A 16,241-nucleotide genomic window follows, 5' to 3' on the forward strand; every position below is an offset into this window, starting at 1 on the left:
ATGCTCCATGCTCATTTCTCTTCTTGTTTCTCTTTTTCCTTCCTTTCTTACTTTTTTTTTGATGGGTGGGGGAGGGGATTCATAGAAATCACTCATAATTCCTTGGAATCCCTCAGCATCCTCATCAGAATAACAATCTCACTTTCCATGTTGAGTTGCCTTGACAGCAGAGGAAGGACTGCGGAAAGGGTGGTAGATATTTTCTATTGGCTAGTACTAGCTTAGTGTGAAAAATGTGATCTGGGGAAGTAAGTTATGGCCCTCCCCATCTCTGATCTCCTCCCTGTGGTCTCCTATGGTCCCTTTTGAGGGGTGCTCCAAGAGGTTGGAGAAGTGAAGGAGGCCACCTCAACGTCTCTCCTCCAATGGTGAGATATGGAACACCTTGTTTTCTCAAGGTGTGGTCCCATTATGAAGGAGATCGCTCTGCCATTCAGAGTCCAGATTGCTCCAGGAAGTAAGGCTGCTTCACAAGGGTTGCCAGGTCTGCTTCCAAAAAATAGCGGACATGCGTGGGGGGTGGGGTGTTAAGTAGTAAAAAAATTAAAAAAAATTACAATTAAATTATATATTTTCTTACAAACATTTTAACACGTATTAAAATAATCACTTCAAAACTTTACTTAAAATTCAAAACATCAAATATATTATAATAATATGTAAAATATTAAATTACATTTTACTTTGCTGTCGTGTGTATTTTTTATTTGACTGCGCAGCTTTGATCAATTCTTTGTGTTTAAGGAATAATTCTTTAATTTCAGTACAACGTTGAGAAATATTAAAAAATATACAAAGTTCACTTCGAACTGATGGTACAAGCAGTCGTTACGTTCGTCAGTCCACAAATTTCCCATGATGCTGAAAATTTGTTCAACGTTTGCATTTGATACCGGAATTGATGCACAATACTGGAACAGTTTCAGTAAACTCAGAGCTGGCTCTTTCATTCTAACTTATGAAAAAAAAGACAAAACGCGATTCTCCTATCCTTATTCTCTTAGACTGTACAGCTTTAGATTACGTGCCATTTCATCATAAAAGCTTTTGAATAAAAAAAAATGTCCACTATTTTGTGAAAAAAAATAGTGAACATAATGTGAAAAAAGCGGACTGTCCGCTCAGATAGTGGACACCTGGCAACTCTATGACAGCTTCACACCAACTTTGTCCCTCTCAAATTAAGCCACTAGATGGCAGGAAATGAAATCCAAACACAGCCATTTATTCTGCATTTCTTGTCGATGACTCGGGAATCATCAGCCCACCGCATCGGAGTTGCCTTTATTTGGAAAGGAACTTCTGTGCTTGTCCATGCAGGCACTAAGCAACCCTCAGTTAGGGGGTAATTTGAAGGAGGAGAGAAGGATGTGGGACTGAGTGTAACCAGTCATCTGGTACCCCCCCCCCAAAAAAGCCTTGTTTCAAAGCCATTTGCCTCCTTAAATACTCCACTGATTTGGTGCCTGTCAGTGTTTCACTCACTGTCTCTGAACAGTGTTTGAGGTTTCATTGAGTTCCAAGGAGAGGAGCAATCTGGAATTAAGGAGACACTTCCTAACAGTGGGAACAATTAACCTGTTAAGGATATTGTTGTTGTGTTACCAACCAGCAGAGTGTAGAGCACAGAGAAACGTTGCTGAGAGCAATGAATAAGAGATGTGCAAACTGGTTAACCTGGAATTAAGGAGACACTTCCTAATAGTGGGGACAATTAACCAGTGGAACCGCTTGCCACCAGAAGTTGTGGGTGCTCCATCACTGGAGGTTTTTAAAAAGAGACTGGACAACCACTTGTCTGAAACGGTATAGGGTCTCCTGCTTGAGCAGGGGGCTGGACTAGAAGACCTCCAAGGTCCCTTCTGGCCCTAGGATTCTATGGTTTAACTGGGTTCCTCTTTCTCAGGTGTTAAAGACCAGGATCCACGGCTCTCGCAACCCCAGAGCTCTGTTTCGGTCGTAATAGGGGAAGTTCTCCACCTGGAGTGTGAAGTGAGTAAAAACCGCATACCTGGTGGTGTGAAATGGTTCTTGGGAGAAGGACATCAGCGGAAGCTCATCTACGTAGATGTCGAGACTGATGAAAAAGATGAAAGAATAACCAGGAATTCTCCAGGTTCCGACACAGATTTCTCCATCTCCATCCGCAACGTTACTCTGGAAGACGCGGGGACTTATTACTGTGTGAAGGAGAAGAAAGGGGCGCATGGAACTACAGATTGGCTTAAAGGACATGGGACTGAGGTGGTTGTAAAAGGTGAGTGTGAACAAGCTGTGTGTGAAGTTTGTTTACTTGCCTTCTGGGTCTGGGGACCTGTGTGTTAGTGCCGTGCCTGGTTCCAGATTTGGACCTGATACATCCCAAGTCCCTTGAGGCCTCCAGGAATAGAATAACAGAGTTGGAAGGGACCTTGGAGGTCTTCTAGTCCAACCCCCTGCCCAAGCAGAAGGCCTTCCAATGATGGAGCAACCACAACTTCTAGAGGAGTTCTCCTGATTGATTGTTCTGACTGTCAGGAAATTTCTCCTTACTTCTAAGTTGCTTCTCTCCTTTAGAAGCTTTCATCCATTGCTTCTTGTCCTTACTTCAGGTGCTTTGGAGACTCCCTCTTCTTTGTGGCAGCTCTTCAAATATTGGATGAAAGCTCTATCGTGTCACCTCTAGTCCTTCTCTTCGTTAGGTCAAGCGATCATCGTATGTTTTAGCCTCCAGGCCCCTCATCGTCTTTGTGGCTCTTCTCTGCACTCTTTCAATTTGTTACAGAAGGCAAAATGTTACAGAAGTTGTAAATGCTCCAACACTGGAAGTTTTTAAGAAGAGACTGGACAGCTATGCCTACTATTGAGGAATGGACTTTGAAGATGGCCAGCTTTGCAGAGATGGCGAAGATTTCAGCATATCTAAAAGATCGCTCACAAGAGACTTATGTATGGGAGTGGAAAAAATGGATAGATTATGTGCAGAATAAATATCAAACTAGGAAATATCTAAAAACTATCAAAGAGCCTTGATAGTACAAGGGTTTAGTGCACCCTGTTATTAACACAGCTGCCTGCAATTTCTGCTGGTTCGAATCTCTCCAAGGCTCAAGGTTGACTCAGCCTTCCATCCTTTCTAAGGTAGGTGAAATGAGGACCCAGTTTGTGGGGGCAATAAGCTGACTTTGTATAAAATATACAAAAGAATGAAGGCTATTGCTTAAAGCATTGTAAGCCGCCCTGAGTCTCCGGAGAAGGGCGGCATATAAATCAAATTAAAAAAAAAAAAAAAAAAATAACAGAATTGGGAGGGACCTTGCAGTTCCAATCTCCTGCTGAAGAGTAATTGAGCAGAGTAATAGCTGTCCAGTCTCTTCTTTTTTTTTTTTATTGAAAAAGTTTTACAATTACATTTTCTCCCCAGTTTTCCGCCCCCAACCCTCCCTCACCTCCCTAACCCTCCCTAACCCCCCCTAACCCACTCCTCCCCCCCGGACTTCCACAGAATATAATCCAAATCAACATCCCCTTTTTATAAAACTTGAACCCCTCCACCCCCTGTATATTTTTGACATCTTCACAAAATTCAAATATTCTATCTCTATATAATACTTTCAGTTAAAAGCTATCTGATATATATATATATATATATATTTAATTTGATTTATATGCCGCCCTTCTCCGGAGACTCAGGGCGGCTTACAATGTGTTAAGCAATAGCCTTCATTCTTTTGTATATTTTATACAAAGTCAGCTTATTGCCCCCACAAACTGAGTCCTCATTTCACCTACCTTAGAAAGGATGGAAGGCTGAGTCAACCTTGAGCCTTGGAGAGATTCGAACCAGCAGAAATTGCAGGCAGCTGTGTTAATAACAGGGTGCATTAAACCTCTGTACTATCAAGGCTCTTTGATAGTTTTTAGATATTTCCTAGTTTGATATTTATTCTGCACATAATCTATCCATTTTTTCCACTCCCATACATAAGTCTCTTGTGAGCGATCTTTTAGATATGCTGAAATCTTCGCCATCTCTGCAAAGCTGGCCATCTTCAAAGTCCATTCCTCAATAGTAGGCATAGCTGTCCAGTCTCTTCTTAAAAACTTCCAGTGTTGGAGCATCTACAACTTCTGGAGTCAATTCGTTCCACTGACTAATTGTCCTCACTGTCAGGAACTTTCTCCTTAGTTCTAGGTTGCTTCTCTCCTTGATTAGGTTCCATCCGTTGCTTCTTGTTGTGTGGCCTCCGCCATCTTGGTACTCTTCTGCAGGTATCTCCAACGGATGGTTGTAACCAGGGGCAGGTTCCAAATCCCATCACTACCAGTTCACTCATGGGGGCACATGCATGTCCAGGCGGGTGGGCGGAACCTCCCGCCGCTGCTACCAGTTTGCCCAGTTTGGTGCGAACTGGTAGCAACCCACCACTGGTTGTAACCCTTCAAGGACAATATGTAAACATGGAAACTTCTAAAGAGAAGTCTTCTCCACCTGGAGTGTGAAGTGTCTGACAACCTCACAGCTGGTCCTGTGAAATGGTTCTTGGGAGAAAGTTCTCAACAGGAACTCATCTACCAAGCCTTCCAGACTGATGAAAGAATAACAAGACATTATCCAAATTCCAACACGGATTTCACTATCTCCACCCGTAATGTTACTCTGGAAGACGCGGGCACTTATTACTGTGTAAAGGAGAAGAGTGAGTTCTGGGGAAGTACGGATGGGCTTAAAGGACCAGGGACTCTGGTGGTTGTAGAAGGTCAGTGTGAACAAACGGTGGGATAGAAACGAAAGGAGGGGAACAAAAAAGAGGAAATAAAAATATAGAAGGCGAAGTTAAGAAAAAAAAAAAACATTGGAAGAAATGCAAGAAGCGTAATTCCTTTCAGGTCCACATCAGACCAAGCTGGATCTATGGTAGCTTCTGTAGAAGGAAATCTTTGTTGTTCAAGGTTGAACTGTGGAGTCTTCGGTGTTTCATTGACCTACTAGGAAACCTTATTAGTAGGAGTCCGATGATGTTACTTCCTACTGATTATGTTACATAGTTGGGTATTGAAACATCTGAAAACCAATAGCCAAGCTCAGAGACCACCAAGTCTTTCTCCTCTTCCTCCTCCCCTTCTCCTCCTCCTTTTCCACCTCTTTCTCCCACTTCCCTTCCTCCTCTACCTCCCTCTCCCGCTCCTCTTCCTCCTCCCCTTTCACCTCTTTCTTTTCCTCTTCCTCCTCCTCCTCTTCCTCCCTCTCCCTCCCCTTCTTCTTCTCCTCCTCTTTTCCCCTCCTCCTTTCTCCTCCTCCTCCTCTTCCTCTTTCTCACCTTCCTTCTCCTCTTCCTCTCTCTCCCTCCCCTCCCCTGCCCTTCTTCTTCTTCTTCCTTCCTCTTTTCCCTCCTCCTTTCTCCTCCTCCTCTTCCTTTTCCACCTTTTCACCTTCCTCCTCCTCTTCCTCCCTCTACCTCCCCTTCTTCTTCTCCTCCTCTTTTCCCCTCCTCCTTTCTCCTCCTCCTCCTTTTCCTCTTTCTCACCTTCCTTCTCCTCTTCCTCTCTCTCCCTCCCCTCCTCTGCCCTTTCTTCTTCTTCCTTCCTCTTTCCCCCTCCTCCTCTTCCTTTTCCACCTTCTCACCTTCCTCCTCCTCTTCCTCCCTCTCCCTCTCCCCCTCCCCATTCTTCCTCTTCCCCTCCCCTTTTACCTCCTCCTTCCTCCTCCTCCTCCTCTTCCTCTTTCTCACCTTCCTCCTCCTCTTCCTCCCTCTCCATCTCCCCTCCCCTTCTTCTTCCCCTCCTCTTTTCCCCTCCTCCCCCTCCTCCTCTTTCTCACCTTCCTCCTCCTCTTCCTCCCTCTCCATCTCCCCACCCCTCCCTCTTCTTCTTCCCCTCCTCTTTTCCCCTCCTCCTTTCTCCTCCTCCTCCTCCTCCTCTTTCTCACTTTCCTCCTCCTCCTCCCTCTCCATCTCCCCTCCCCTCCCCCTTCTTCTTCTCCTCCTCTTTTCCCCTCCTCCTTTCTCTTCCTCCTCCTCTTCCTCTTTCTCACCTTCCTCCTCTTCCTCTCTCTCCGTCTCCCCTCCCCCTCCCCTTCTTCTTCTTCCTCTTCCCCTCCCCTTTTATCTCTCCTTTCTCCTCCTCCTCCTCCTCCTCTTCCTCCCTTTCCAACTCCCCCTCCTTCTCTCCCTCCTGTCCCCTTCTTCTTCTTCCCCTCCTCTTTTCCCCCTCCTCCTCCTCCTCCTCTTCCTCCTCCTCCACCACCATCATTTTGCAAACCCTGCTCCCTTCTATCCCTGATGATGTTACCTAGCTGGGTAATAAAACATCTGCAAGCCAACAGCCCCCAAGGACTCCATAGGATAGCTCCTTCGCATTCTCCTGCTGACCCGTCCTTCCCATGGGGTCCCCTCTTCTCCCCTTCCCTCACTCCCTGCTCTCCCTTCACTCAACCACCCCAAGGCTGTAGCTTCTCGTATCAAATGAAATCTTCCTTTATTAAGAACCTCAAGAGTTTTTCCCAGGTCACAATTTCCCACACGAATAAGGGAACTTGACAAACATTTCGTGTCTCAAAACGGCAGCTGCTGGCTTCTTCTCTCTTTAATAAAAATTTTTGTAAAAAATCAGGACTTTTTCAGCAGTAGGGGGAGCTCAAAGCCTTCTGTATAATCCTCTGTGCTTAGCGCTGGAAGTGTTGATAGACATCCCACACACCCACTCCGCGTGGTCTGTTTCTGTTGTTCCCCTCTGGGAGGAGGCTTCGAAGTATCTCTAGCACAGTGTTTCTCAACCTTGGTAGCTTGAAGATGGGTGGACTTCAACTCCCAGAATCCCCCAGCCAGCAGCGCTGGCTGGGGGATTCTGGGAGTTGAAGTCCACCCATCTTCAAGCTACCAAGGTTGAGAAACACTGCTCTAGCAGGACTTCCAGATTCTGCAACAGCTTTGATCCCTAGGCCATCCGCCTGGTAAACTCACCAGATTCGTTTCTCTCGCCATGGACATGCACGCATCCAGACTAGACTGTGGTGTTTCTCCGCGTCATATAAGATATGTGGGTACATGCAAAAAATTTTTTATTCATTTCATTTCATTATTTATTTTATTTTATTATCTATTTTGTCATCTTTATGTTGTGCATATTACAGGTGGAGACCCTTTGACAGCTGTTTGCAACAAAATTTCATTTTAATGTATGCCGATTATTGTCTCTATTCTACTCTACTCTACTGTACTCTATACTCTACTCTATTCTATTCTATTCCCTATTCTACTTTACTCTACTCCACTCCATCTATTCTATTCTATTCTATTCTATTCTATTCTATTCTATTCTATTCTATTCTTCTTTATCCCCTATTCTACTCTACTCTACTCTACTCTACTCTACTCTACTCTACTCTACTCTACTCTACTCTGTTCTATTCTATTCTATTCTATTCTATTCTATTCTATTCTATTCTATTCTATTCCCTATTCTACTCTACTCTACTCTACTCTACTCTACTCTACTCTACTCTACTCTACTCTATTCTATTCTATTCTATTCTTCTTTATCCCCTATTCTACTCTACTCTACTCTACTCTACTCTACTCTACTCTGTTCTATTCTATTCTATTCTATTCTATTCTATTCTATTCTATTCTATTCTATTCTATTCTATTCTATTCTATTCCCTATTCTACTCTACTCTACTCTACTCTCTTCTATTCTTCTTTATTCCCTATTCTACTCTACTCTACTCTACTCTACTCTACTCTACTCTGTTCTATTCTATTCTATTCTATTCTATTCTATTCTATTCTATTCTATTCTATTCTATTCTATTCTATTCTATTCTATTCCCTATTCTACTCTACTCTACTCTACTCTACTCTACTCTACTCTACTCTACTCTACTCTACTCCACTCCACTCCACTCCACTCCACTCTATTCTACTCTCTTCTATTCTTCTTTATTCCCTATTCTACTCTACTCTACTCTACTCTACTCTACTCTACTCTACTCTACTCTACTCTACTCTACTCTAATCTGTTCTATTCTATTCTATTCTATTCTATTCTATTCTATTCTATTCTATTCTATTCTATTCTATTCTATTCTATTCCCTATTCTACTCTACTCTACTCCACTCCACTCCACTCCACTCCACTCCACTCCACTCCATTCCATTCCATTCTAAACTGGCTTATTACAAATAAATGAAAACCAACATCCTGTCTTTTCTCCACAGGTTTACGGGGACAATCCATCTATGGTCTCTATTTGGGGCTTTTCCTGAATAAAGTGGTAGCGGCTCTCTTGCTCTTCGGCCTTTTCCAAATAAAGCAACACAGATGCTGCCTTGCAAGATATTTGGCTAAACGTAGCCCCGTTTAAGGCGGGACTAGAACTCACAGCTCCTGGTTTCAGGCCTGGTGCCTTAACCAGCAAACTGGCTCCCTCTATCGGTAAAGTAAGGACGAAAAAAAGAAGGAAAAAGAAAAAAGAAAAAAAAAAGAAAGAAAGAAAAAAGGAAGGAAGGGAAAGAAAAAACATTGAAGAAAAAGGAAAAAGAAAATCAGTTATAATGAAGTGGTTCCTGATATTCTTCTCAGCAGTTATAAGTACAGGTGGTCCTCGACTTACGACCACAACTGAGCCCCAAATTTATGTCGCTAAGCCAGAAATTTGTTAGGTGAGCTTTGCCCCATTTTACGACCTTTCTTGCCACACCGTCGTTAAGTGAATCACTGATGTTCATAAATTAGCAACACGGTCGTTAAATGAATCTGGCTGCCCCCATGGACTTTGCTTGTCAGAAGGTCACAAAAGGGGATCACGTGACACCCCCCCACCCCAGGACGCTACAACCGTCATAACTGTGAATCAGTTGCCAAGCGTCTGAATTTTGATTATGTGACCCTGGGGATGCTGCAACGGTCGTAAGTGTGAAAAATGGTCATAAATCAGTGCCGTTGTAAGTTGAGAAGGTCACTAAATGAACTGTTGTAAGTTGAGAACTGCCTGTAGAACTATATTTGTACATATACAAAAACCCAAAAAATACATATAGAAAAATTTCCTTTTATCATATTTATTTATTTATTTATTTATTTATTTATTTATTTATTTATTTATTTATTTATTTATTTATTTATTTATTTATTTATTTATTTATTTATTTATTTGATTTTATATGCCGCCCTTCTCCGAAGACTCAGGGCAGCTTACAATGCGCTAAGCAATAGCCTTCATCCTTTTTGTATATTTATACAAAGTCAGCTTATTGCCCCCACAACTGGGTCCTCAATTTACCTACCTTAGAAAGGATGGAAGGCTGAGTCAACCTTGAGTCTTGGCGCGATTCGAACCTGCAGTAATTGCAGGCAGCTGGTCTTAATAACAGGGTGCTTTAGACCACTGTACTACCAAGGCTCTTTCATGTACTTATATGCTGCCCTTCTCCAGAAGGACTCAGGACGGCGAACACAAGTTAAAATACATGTACAACAAAATCCCATTTTAAACCAAATTAACTAATAAATAATAAAACCCAGAATCAGAGTCAGCCTATTTGCTTGAACAGCCAAGTCTTGAGGTCCCGACGGAAGGAGCGGAGATCAGGAGTCGTCCGGAGCTCAGTAGGCAACTCATTCCAGAGGTGGGAGCCCTACCCCGGGTGCCACCAGACGACATTGGATCGCCGTCGGAACCCTGAGAAGAGCGGCCTTAAGTGAGCGAACAGGATGGTGAGACGCAGGGATGAGAAGGTCCTGCAAATATCCCGGACCTAAGCTGGCGGCCCCCAGGGGGAGAGTCTTCTCTGTGGGGGCACCCAACCTGTGGAATGAGCTACCTGCTGGAATACGACTGATCCCGGACCTCCGCGCTTTCCGAAAGGCCCTGAAGACTTATTTATTCCAACAAGCTGGCCTAGCTTAAAATGGTTTTAATGGAGTTTTTACATTTTCAATTTTATTGATTCTGGGTTTTAAATTGGGAACTTTTCGATTTTGCAGAGAGCTGGGATTTTAAATTGGAAATGCCGACGATTTAATTCATTTTAGTTTTTTCTTAACTTTTGTACTATATGTGTTTTAAGTTTGGCTGTCCACTGCCCTGAGTCCCCCTGGGGAGAAGTGCGATATATAAATTGAATTAATAAATAAATGGGGCTTCCTTTGAAAAGCGCCCGGAGGCTCCAACTGGTTCAGAATGCAGCCGCGCGGGTGGTTATGGGCACAACTCGTTGTGCCCATGTGACACCCCTCCTGCGCGAGCTGCACTGGCTCCCAGTGGTCTTCCGGGTGCGATTCAAGGTGTTGGTTACCACCTTTAAAGCGCTCCATGGCACAGGACCCGGGTACCTTTGAGACCGACTTCTGCCACCAATAGCCTCCCACCGGCCAGTTCGCTCCCACAGAGAGGGTCTCCTCAGGGTGCCATCGGCCAAATTATGTCGGCTGGCGACACCCAGGGGGAGGGCCTTCTCTGTGGGAGCCCCTGCCCTGTGGAACGAACTGCCCCCGGAAATTCGTAAAATCTCCGACCTCCGGGCATTTCGCTGTGCCCTCAAAACCATGTTGTTCCGCCAGGCTGGGCTATCAATGTAAAGATTTTAATTGGTTTTAAATGGGATTTTAAATTTGGGGTTTTATAAATTGGGCCTATGATTTAATAATTTTAATTATTTTTAAATATTGTCTGTCTTTGTGTTTTTAATTAGGCTGTACACTGCCCTGAGTCCTTCAGGAGAAGGGTGGTATAGAAATAAAATAAATAAATAAATAAATAAATAAATAAATAAATAAATAATAAATGTAGGGCCTTGTAGGTGAGAACCAGCACCTAGGGGCTCCCGTAACAACTCGTGCGACTGCATTCTGGATCAGCTGGAGTCTCCGGGTGCATCTCAGGGGCAGGCCCATGTAGAGGGAATTGCCGTAATCCAAGCGGGAAGTAACCAGGGCATGAGTGACAGTGCGAAGGTCATCTCGGTCGAGGAAAAGGCGCAACTGGTGCACCAGGCGAACCTGTGCGAAGGCCCCCCTGGTCACAGCTGTCAGGTGGTCTTCTAGGGACAGCCGAGAATCCAGGAGGACACCCAAGTTGCGAGCCCTATCAATGGGGGCAAGTTTTTCCCCACCCATCAAAAGTGATGGGGTCTCTGAAACCCGAGATGCCGGAATCCACAGCCACTCAGTCTTGGAGGGGTTGAGTCTGAGTCTGTTTCTACCCATCCAGGCCCGCACCGCCTCCAGGCAACGGGACATCACGGAACGAGTATCTCTGGGATGGTCTGATTAAAGAGCAGGGGGGAGAGAACTGACCCCTGAGGCACCCCACAATTTAGGGGCCTCGGGGTGGACCTATGCCCCCCCGCTTATACAAACTGCAAGAGGCCCGAGAGGTAGGAGGAGAACCACGGTGGGTACAGGTAGTCCACGACTTACGACCACAATTGAACCCACAATTTCTTGTCGCTCAGCGAAACCGTTAAGTGAATTTTGCCCCCTTTTCTGACCTTTCTTGCCACCGTTGTTAAGTGAATCACCGCAGCGATTAAGTTAGCCACACAGTTGTTAAGCTAATATCTGGCTTCCCCATTGACTTTGCTCGTCAGAAGGTCGCAAAAGAGGATCGCGTGGCCCGGGGACACTGCAACCATCATAAATATGAAGCAGTTGCCAAGCATCTGAATTTTGATCAGATGACCGTGGGGATGTAGTCCAAACTAAATTAAAGCAAAGTCTTCAAAACACCATTCACAGTTTATCACTGACCTTGGGATAATTAGGCAAGATGCCAAAGGCTTTTCTTGGCAAAAGTTCAGAAGCAGAAGATGCCGACAAGAAATTAATACTGTGAAACAAGAAGCAAATCTCTTAACGTTGTTTTCCGGCAAAGAGGCCAATAGCCGTTGCTGGTCTGTTTTAAGCCTTATGGGAGGGGCCAATCATCTCTTGGCCTTACTCCTGAGTTGTCCTTTTTGCTTGAGCTGTTCTTGCCTTCTGGCAGTTCTTCTCATACATGCACTAGGAACAGACTCCTCCTGTTCCTCTGCCTCTCTACTGTCAGCCTCTGGAGGCTCTGAAATTTGCACATCACTCCCCGATGGCCCTGGCCCCACCTCTGCCTCCGACGCAGAGCCCCTCATCCGGGCCTTCCCCAGCCTCCAGGACTGGCCCATCTTCTTCCTCAGCCTCATCGCTGTCCGACTCCACTGCCAGTTCCGCAGGCTGACTAAATTTGAAGAATGGAAGCAGGAGAAGAGGCCTGGTTTAAGAATTCCCATGAATTTTTAGGATGTGGGTTATTTTGGCATGCCGTTGCGTTCTGTGGGAGCATATCTGGATCAGTGGTGGTATTCAGCCAGTTTGGGCAAAACGGTAGTGGTGACCTGACCCGCCCCGATGCTATTGCCATCCTATTTAGCCAGGTTTTCTAAGCCACGTGCATGCATGTAAGCCACACATGTGAGCAAAGCACATACGCGGAAGGCTGGGTGCATGTGCGGAAGGTGAGAGAGAGAGAGCGAAGCGTGTGTGTGCGTGTGCACGCTCATTTTTTCGGTGCGCAGCGAACCAGTGGTAAAAGGTCCCAAAATGTACTTGAGTCACCAGAATGCCAAAGAGAGTGTGACTCAAGACGAGGCTTGCAAAAGGAAGCAGATTTTATTTATGGCCAAAAACAAAATACTGGGTGGGACAATATCCAGAACATACAGATACAATGCATGTGAGGAGATAGCCACACCTTGGGGAAGATATGGCGTCCTTTTATACCTTCAGAGGCATTAGCTTATTTTATTTATTTTATTTTATTTTATTTCCAATTTATATACCGCCCTTCTCCCTGAGGACTCAGGGCGGTGCACAGCCAGAATTAAGAACATGAAATACAAATATTAAAAAACAATTAAAATATATATAAATTTGGCCCCAAAATTAAAAATCACAAACCAATTTAAAAATTTTTAAAATTTCTTCTTAAGCCAGCCCGGCTTGCTGGAAAAAGTGGGTTTTAAGAGCACGGCGGAAGGCACTGAGGTCATGGATTCTCCTTATCTCTGGGGGCAACTGATTCCAGAGGGTAGGTGCCCCCACAGAGAAGGCCCTCCCCATGGGGGTCACCAGCCTACATTGTTTGGCTAATGGCACCCTGAGGAGGCCCTCTCTGTGGGAGTTCACGGGTCAATGGGAGGTCGTCGGTAGCAGCAGGCGGTCTCGAAGATAGCTAGGCCCTATGCCATGGAGCGCTTTAAAGGTGATGACCAACACCTTGAAGCTTAATACCCAGTTCTGGCCCCCTGGCCCATGCCTTCCCTGTAGCCCTGCATTGGCTGTACAGCAAGGAGCAGGGGCAGGGAAGGATAAGCGCCTAGCAACAGAGGAGCTGGGTGTGTAGCAATCCAGCTTCTAGAGATATCCACCAGGCACAGAGTGGTACAGAAAAACAGGATAACAGGATAACACAGGGGTGAGATCACTGGTAGAAGCAAACGGCAGAGGCAATTCTAATTCTTAGCAAAGCAATTCTTACAGAAGCAAAACAGCAAGTCCAACCGATTCTACTGACTCTACTATTATGTCCCACTAATTCTACCTGTTCTATTATTATTATTATTATTATGTCCCTTCAAAACCAACCTCTGATCTGGATGGCCAGGACAGGTTAAAAAAGCAAACAAACCAATATTCTCATGTACGGGCCTGAAAGTACGCGCTAATTTATTTATTTATTTATTTATTAATTATTGAGATTTATATGCCGCCTTTCTCCCTGGGGACTCAAGGCGGCTTACAAAATGACAAATTCCAATACAAATCACAATGAAATAAAATTAAAATCAGCGACCCTATTAAAAACAGTTTAAAATTATGACAGTGTACCCCCAAACAGATCAGTTGAGTTGACGGAAGATTAATTAAGGACAAGAATACAGCTAGTCCTCAACTTACGACCACAATTGAGCCCAAAATTTCTGTTGCGGAGTGAAACATTCGTTAAGTGAATTTTGTCCTATTTTACGACCTTTCTTGCCACAGTTGTTAAGTGAATCACTGCAGTTCTTAAATGAGTCAAATTGTTGTTAAGTGAATCTGGCTTCCCCATTGGCTTTGCTTATCAGAGGGTCACAAAAGGTGATCATGTGACACCACCACCACCTTCCCGGGACACTACAATGGTCATAACTATGAACCAGTTGCCAAGCATCTGAATTTTGATGACGTGGTCATGGAGATACTGCAAAGTGTGAAAACCGGTCACAGATCACTTCTTTCCAGTGCCGTTGTAACTTTGAACAGTCACTAAACGAACTGTTGTAAGTCGAGGACCACCTGCATCAGAAGACGTTTTGGGGTTACTTGGAAACCGCTTCTGGGCTTTCTGCCTGAAAGAGGGGGGAAAAAATGAAATTTTGATTTGGGCCTTTGCCAATTCAGTGGATTCCTGCTATAGAAATACCTAGTAGTTACCTTGAGACTATAATTTTATTACGTATCTTACTGCACCGGAAAAAAAAAGTCAGAGGGTACTGCTTTTTGTTTCTTTTTAAATTTTTCCTTCTTTCCATCACTTTATCTCCTCTATTATCCTCCTCCTTTCTTCCATTGTCTTGAATATTGCCAATTTAGAGATTATTTTCTTTTGTTCATTCCTCAGTAAACCAGTGATGGGATTCAGCCGGTTCGGACCAGTTCGGGCGAACCGGTACTTAAATTGCTGGCTGGCCCCGCCCCGCCTCTTCCCACCCCGCCCCTTCCAGGAGTCCCCACGCACACCATTTTGGCTCCCAGGTAAGTGCTGTTGTGGCCCGCCAGTGGCGAGCAGAGCTGGCAGCAGATTCGGACAGTGATGAGGCTGGGGAGGAACGTGGGCCAGTCCTGAAGTCTGGGGAAGGCTCAGACGAGGGCTCTGCGTCGGAGGCAGAGAGGGGGCCAAGGCCAGCTGGGAGTTCTTTGCTGCCTCCAGATCCTCCAGACATCAGCAAGGCAGAAGACTGACATCAGCAAGGCAGAAGAACAGCGGGAGCCTGTTCCCAGTGCGCGCGTGCACAGAACTGCCAAAAGACAACAACAATTAAGAAAACAGGGTCGACTTGGGAGTAAGGCTTGGAGATGATTGGCCCCTCCCATAAGCCATAAAAGAGGAGCGAACCGGACGTGAGCTTTTGCAGGAAGCAATTAATTCATCTGGTCAGTTAAAGCTTTGGAAAGTTCTGTTTGACTCTGTGCTAAGTTTGGCCTTGTCCTGTGTTTGGCAATTAAGTTTTCTGGCAGCATTCCAAGGGAGATAAGGTGGGTGTTTATAAACATTCCCCTGAAAGACGGTTTGAGAAGCCTTTCGGACAGGGAATGACAATAATTCACAGCCATATGAATAAAAGGTTTGCCAGGACTAGGATTCTGCTGTATACTTTCTAAGGAAGCCTAGGTCAGAACAAGTGCAGGGAGGCCTCTTAGGACCAAAATGGGGGCTGTTTTTGCTCCCAGGGGGGTGCAGGAGGCCTAGTGCTGCCTGTCACACCCCCGTGGCCACGCCCACCATGGCCACGCCCGCCCAGCTGGTCATTAGGGCAGAGAACCGGTTGTTAAATTATTTGAATCCCACCACTGAGCAGAATTTCTCTGACCTCATGAACGGGGTGCTGTCACTTTACGCAGATTTTCAAACTTGAGAAAATTGCTTTACAACTTTCCAAGGAGGAAGCGACAGTTCCTCTTTTGCTCCATCGGTGGAAGGACAGATCTGGCGAGACCAGACGCGAAGTCGCCCCAGGTGTCTCTCCTGCTGCTATCGGCATGGCTGCCTTGAGGTCCTTCCAGAGAATCCCTGGTCTTTTTCAGCTGCTGTTGTTGCTGCTACTGCGACTTCTTCCACGGGAACTGGGTGAGTGTTGGCATTTGGGATCAATAGACAATAGAATAACAGAGTTGGGACCTTGGAGGTCTTCTAATCCAACCCCCAGCTCAACCCCTTCAGACAAATGGTTATCCAACATCTTCTTAAAAACTTCCAGTGTTGGAGCATTCACAACTTCTGGTGGCAAGTTGTTCCACTGATTAATTGTTCTCACTGTCAGGAAATTTCTCCTTAATTCTAAGTTGCTTCTCTCCTTGATTAGTTTCCATCCGTTGCTTCTTGTCCTGCCTTCAGGTGCTTTGGAGAATAGCTTGACTCCCTCTTCTTTGTGGCAGCCCCTGAGATATTGGAACACTGCTATCATGTCACCCCTAGTCCTTCTTTTCATTAAACTAGACATGCCCAGTTCCTGCAACCGTTCTTTATA

The 16,241-nt window shown here is 45.0% G+C and overlaps 1 pseudogene; it reads left to right on the plus strand.

The window, feature by feature from the left end:
* The first annotated feature begins 411 nt into the window (after window positions 1-411).
* LOC139315111 (signal-regulatory protein beta-1-like) overlaps window positions 412-16,241 on the plus strand; it is a 32,753-nt pseudogene continuing 16,923 nt past the window's right edge.

Source organism: Pituophis catenifer, unplaced genomic scaffold (genome assembly GCF_029215685.1).
Source record: "Pituophis catenifer annectens isolate HBS135680 unplaced genomic scaffold, rPitCat1.0.hap2 SCAF_3, whole genome shotgun sequence".
NCBI lineage: Eukaryota > Metazoa > Chordata > Lepidosauria > Squamata > Colubridae > Pituophis > Pituophis catenifer.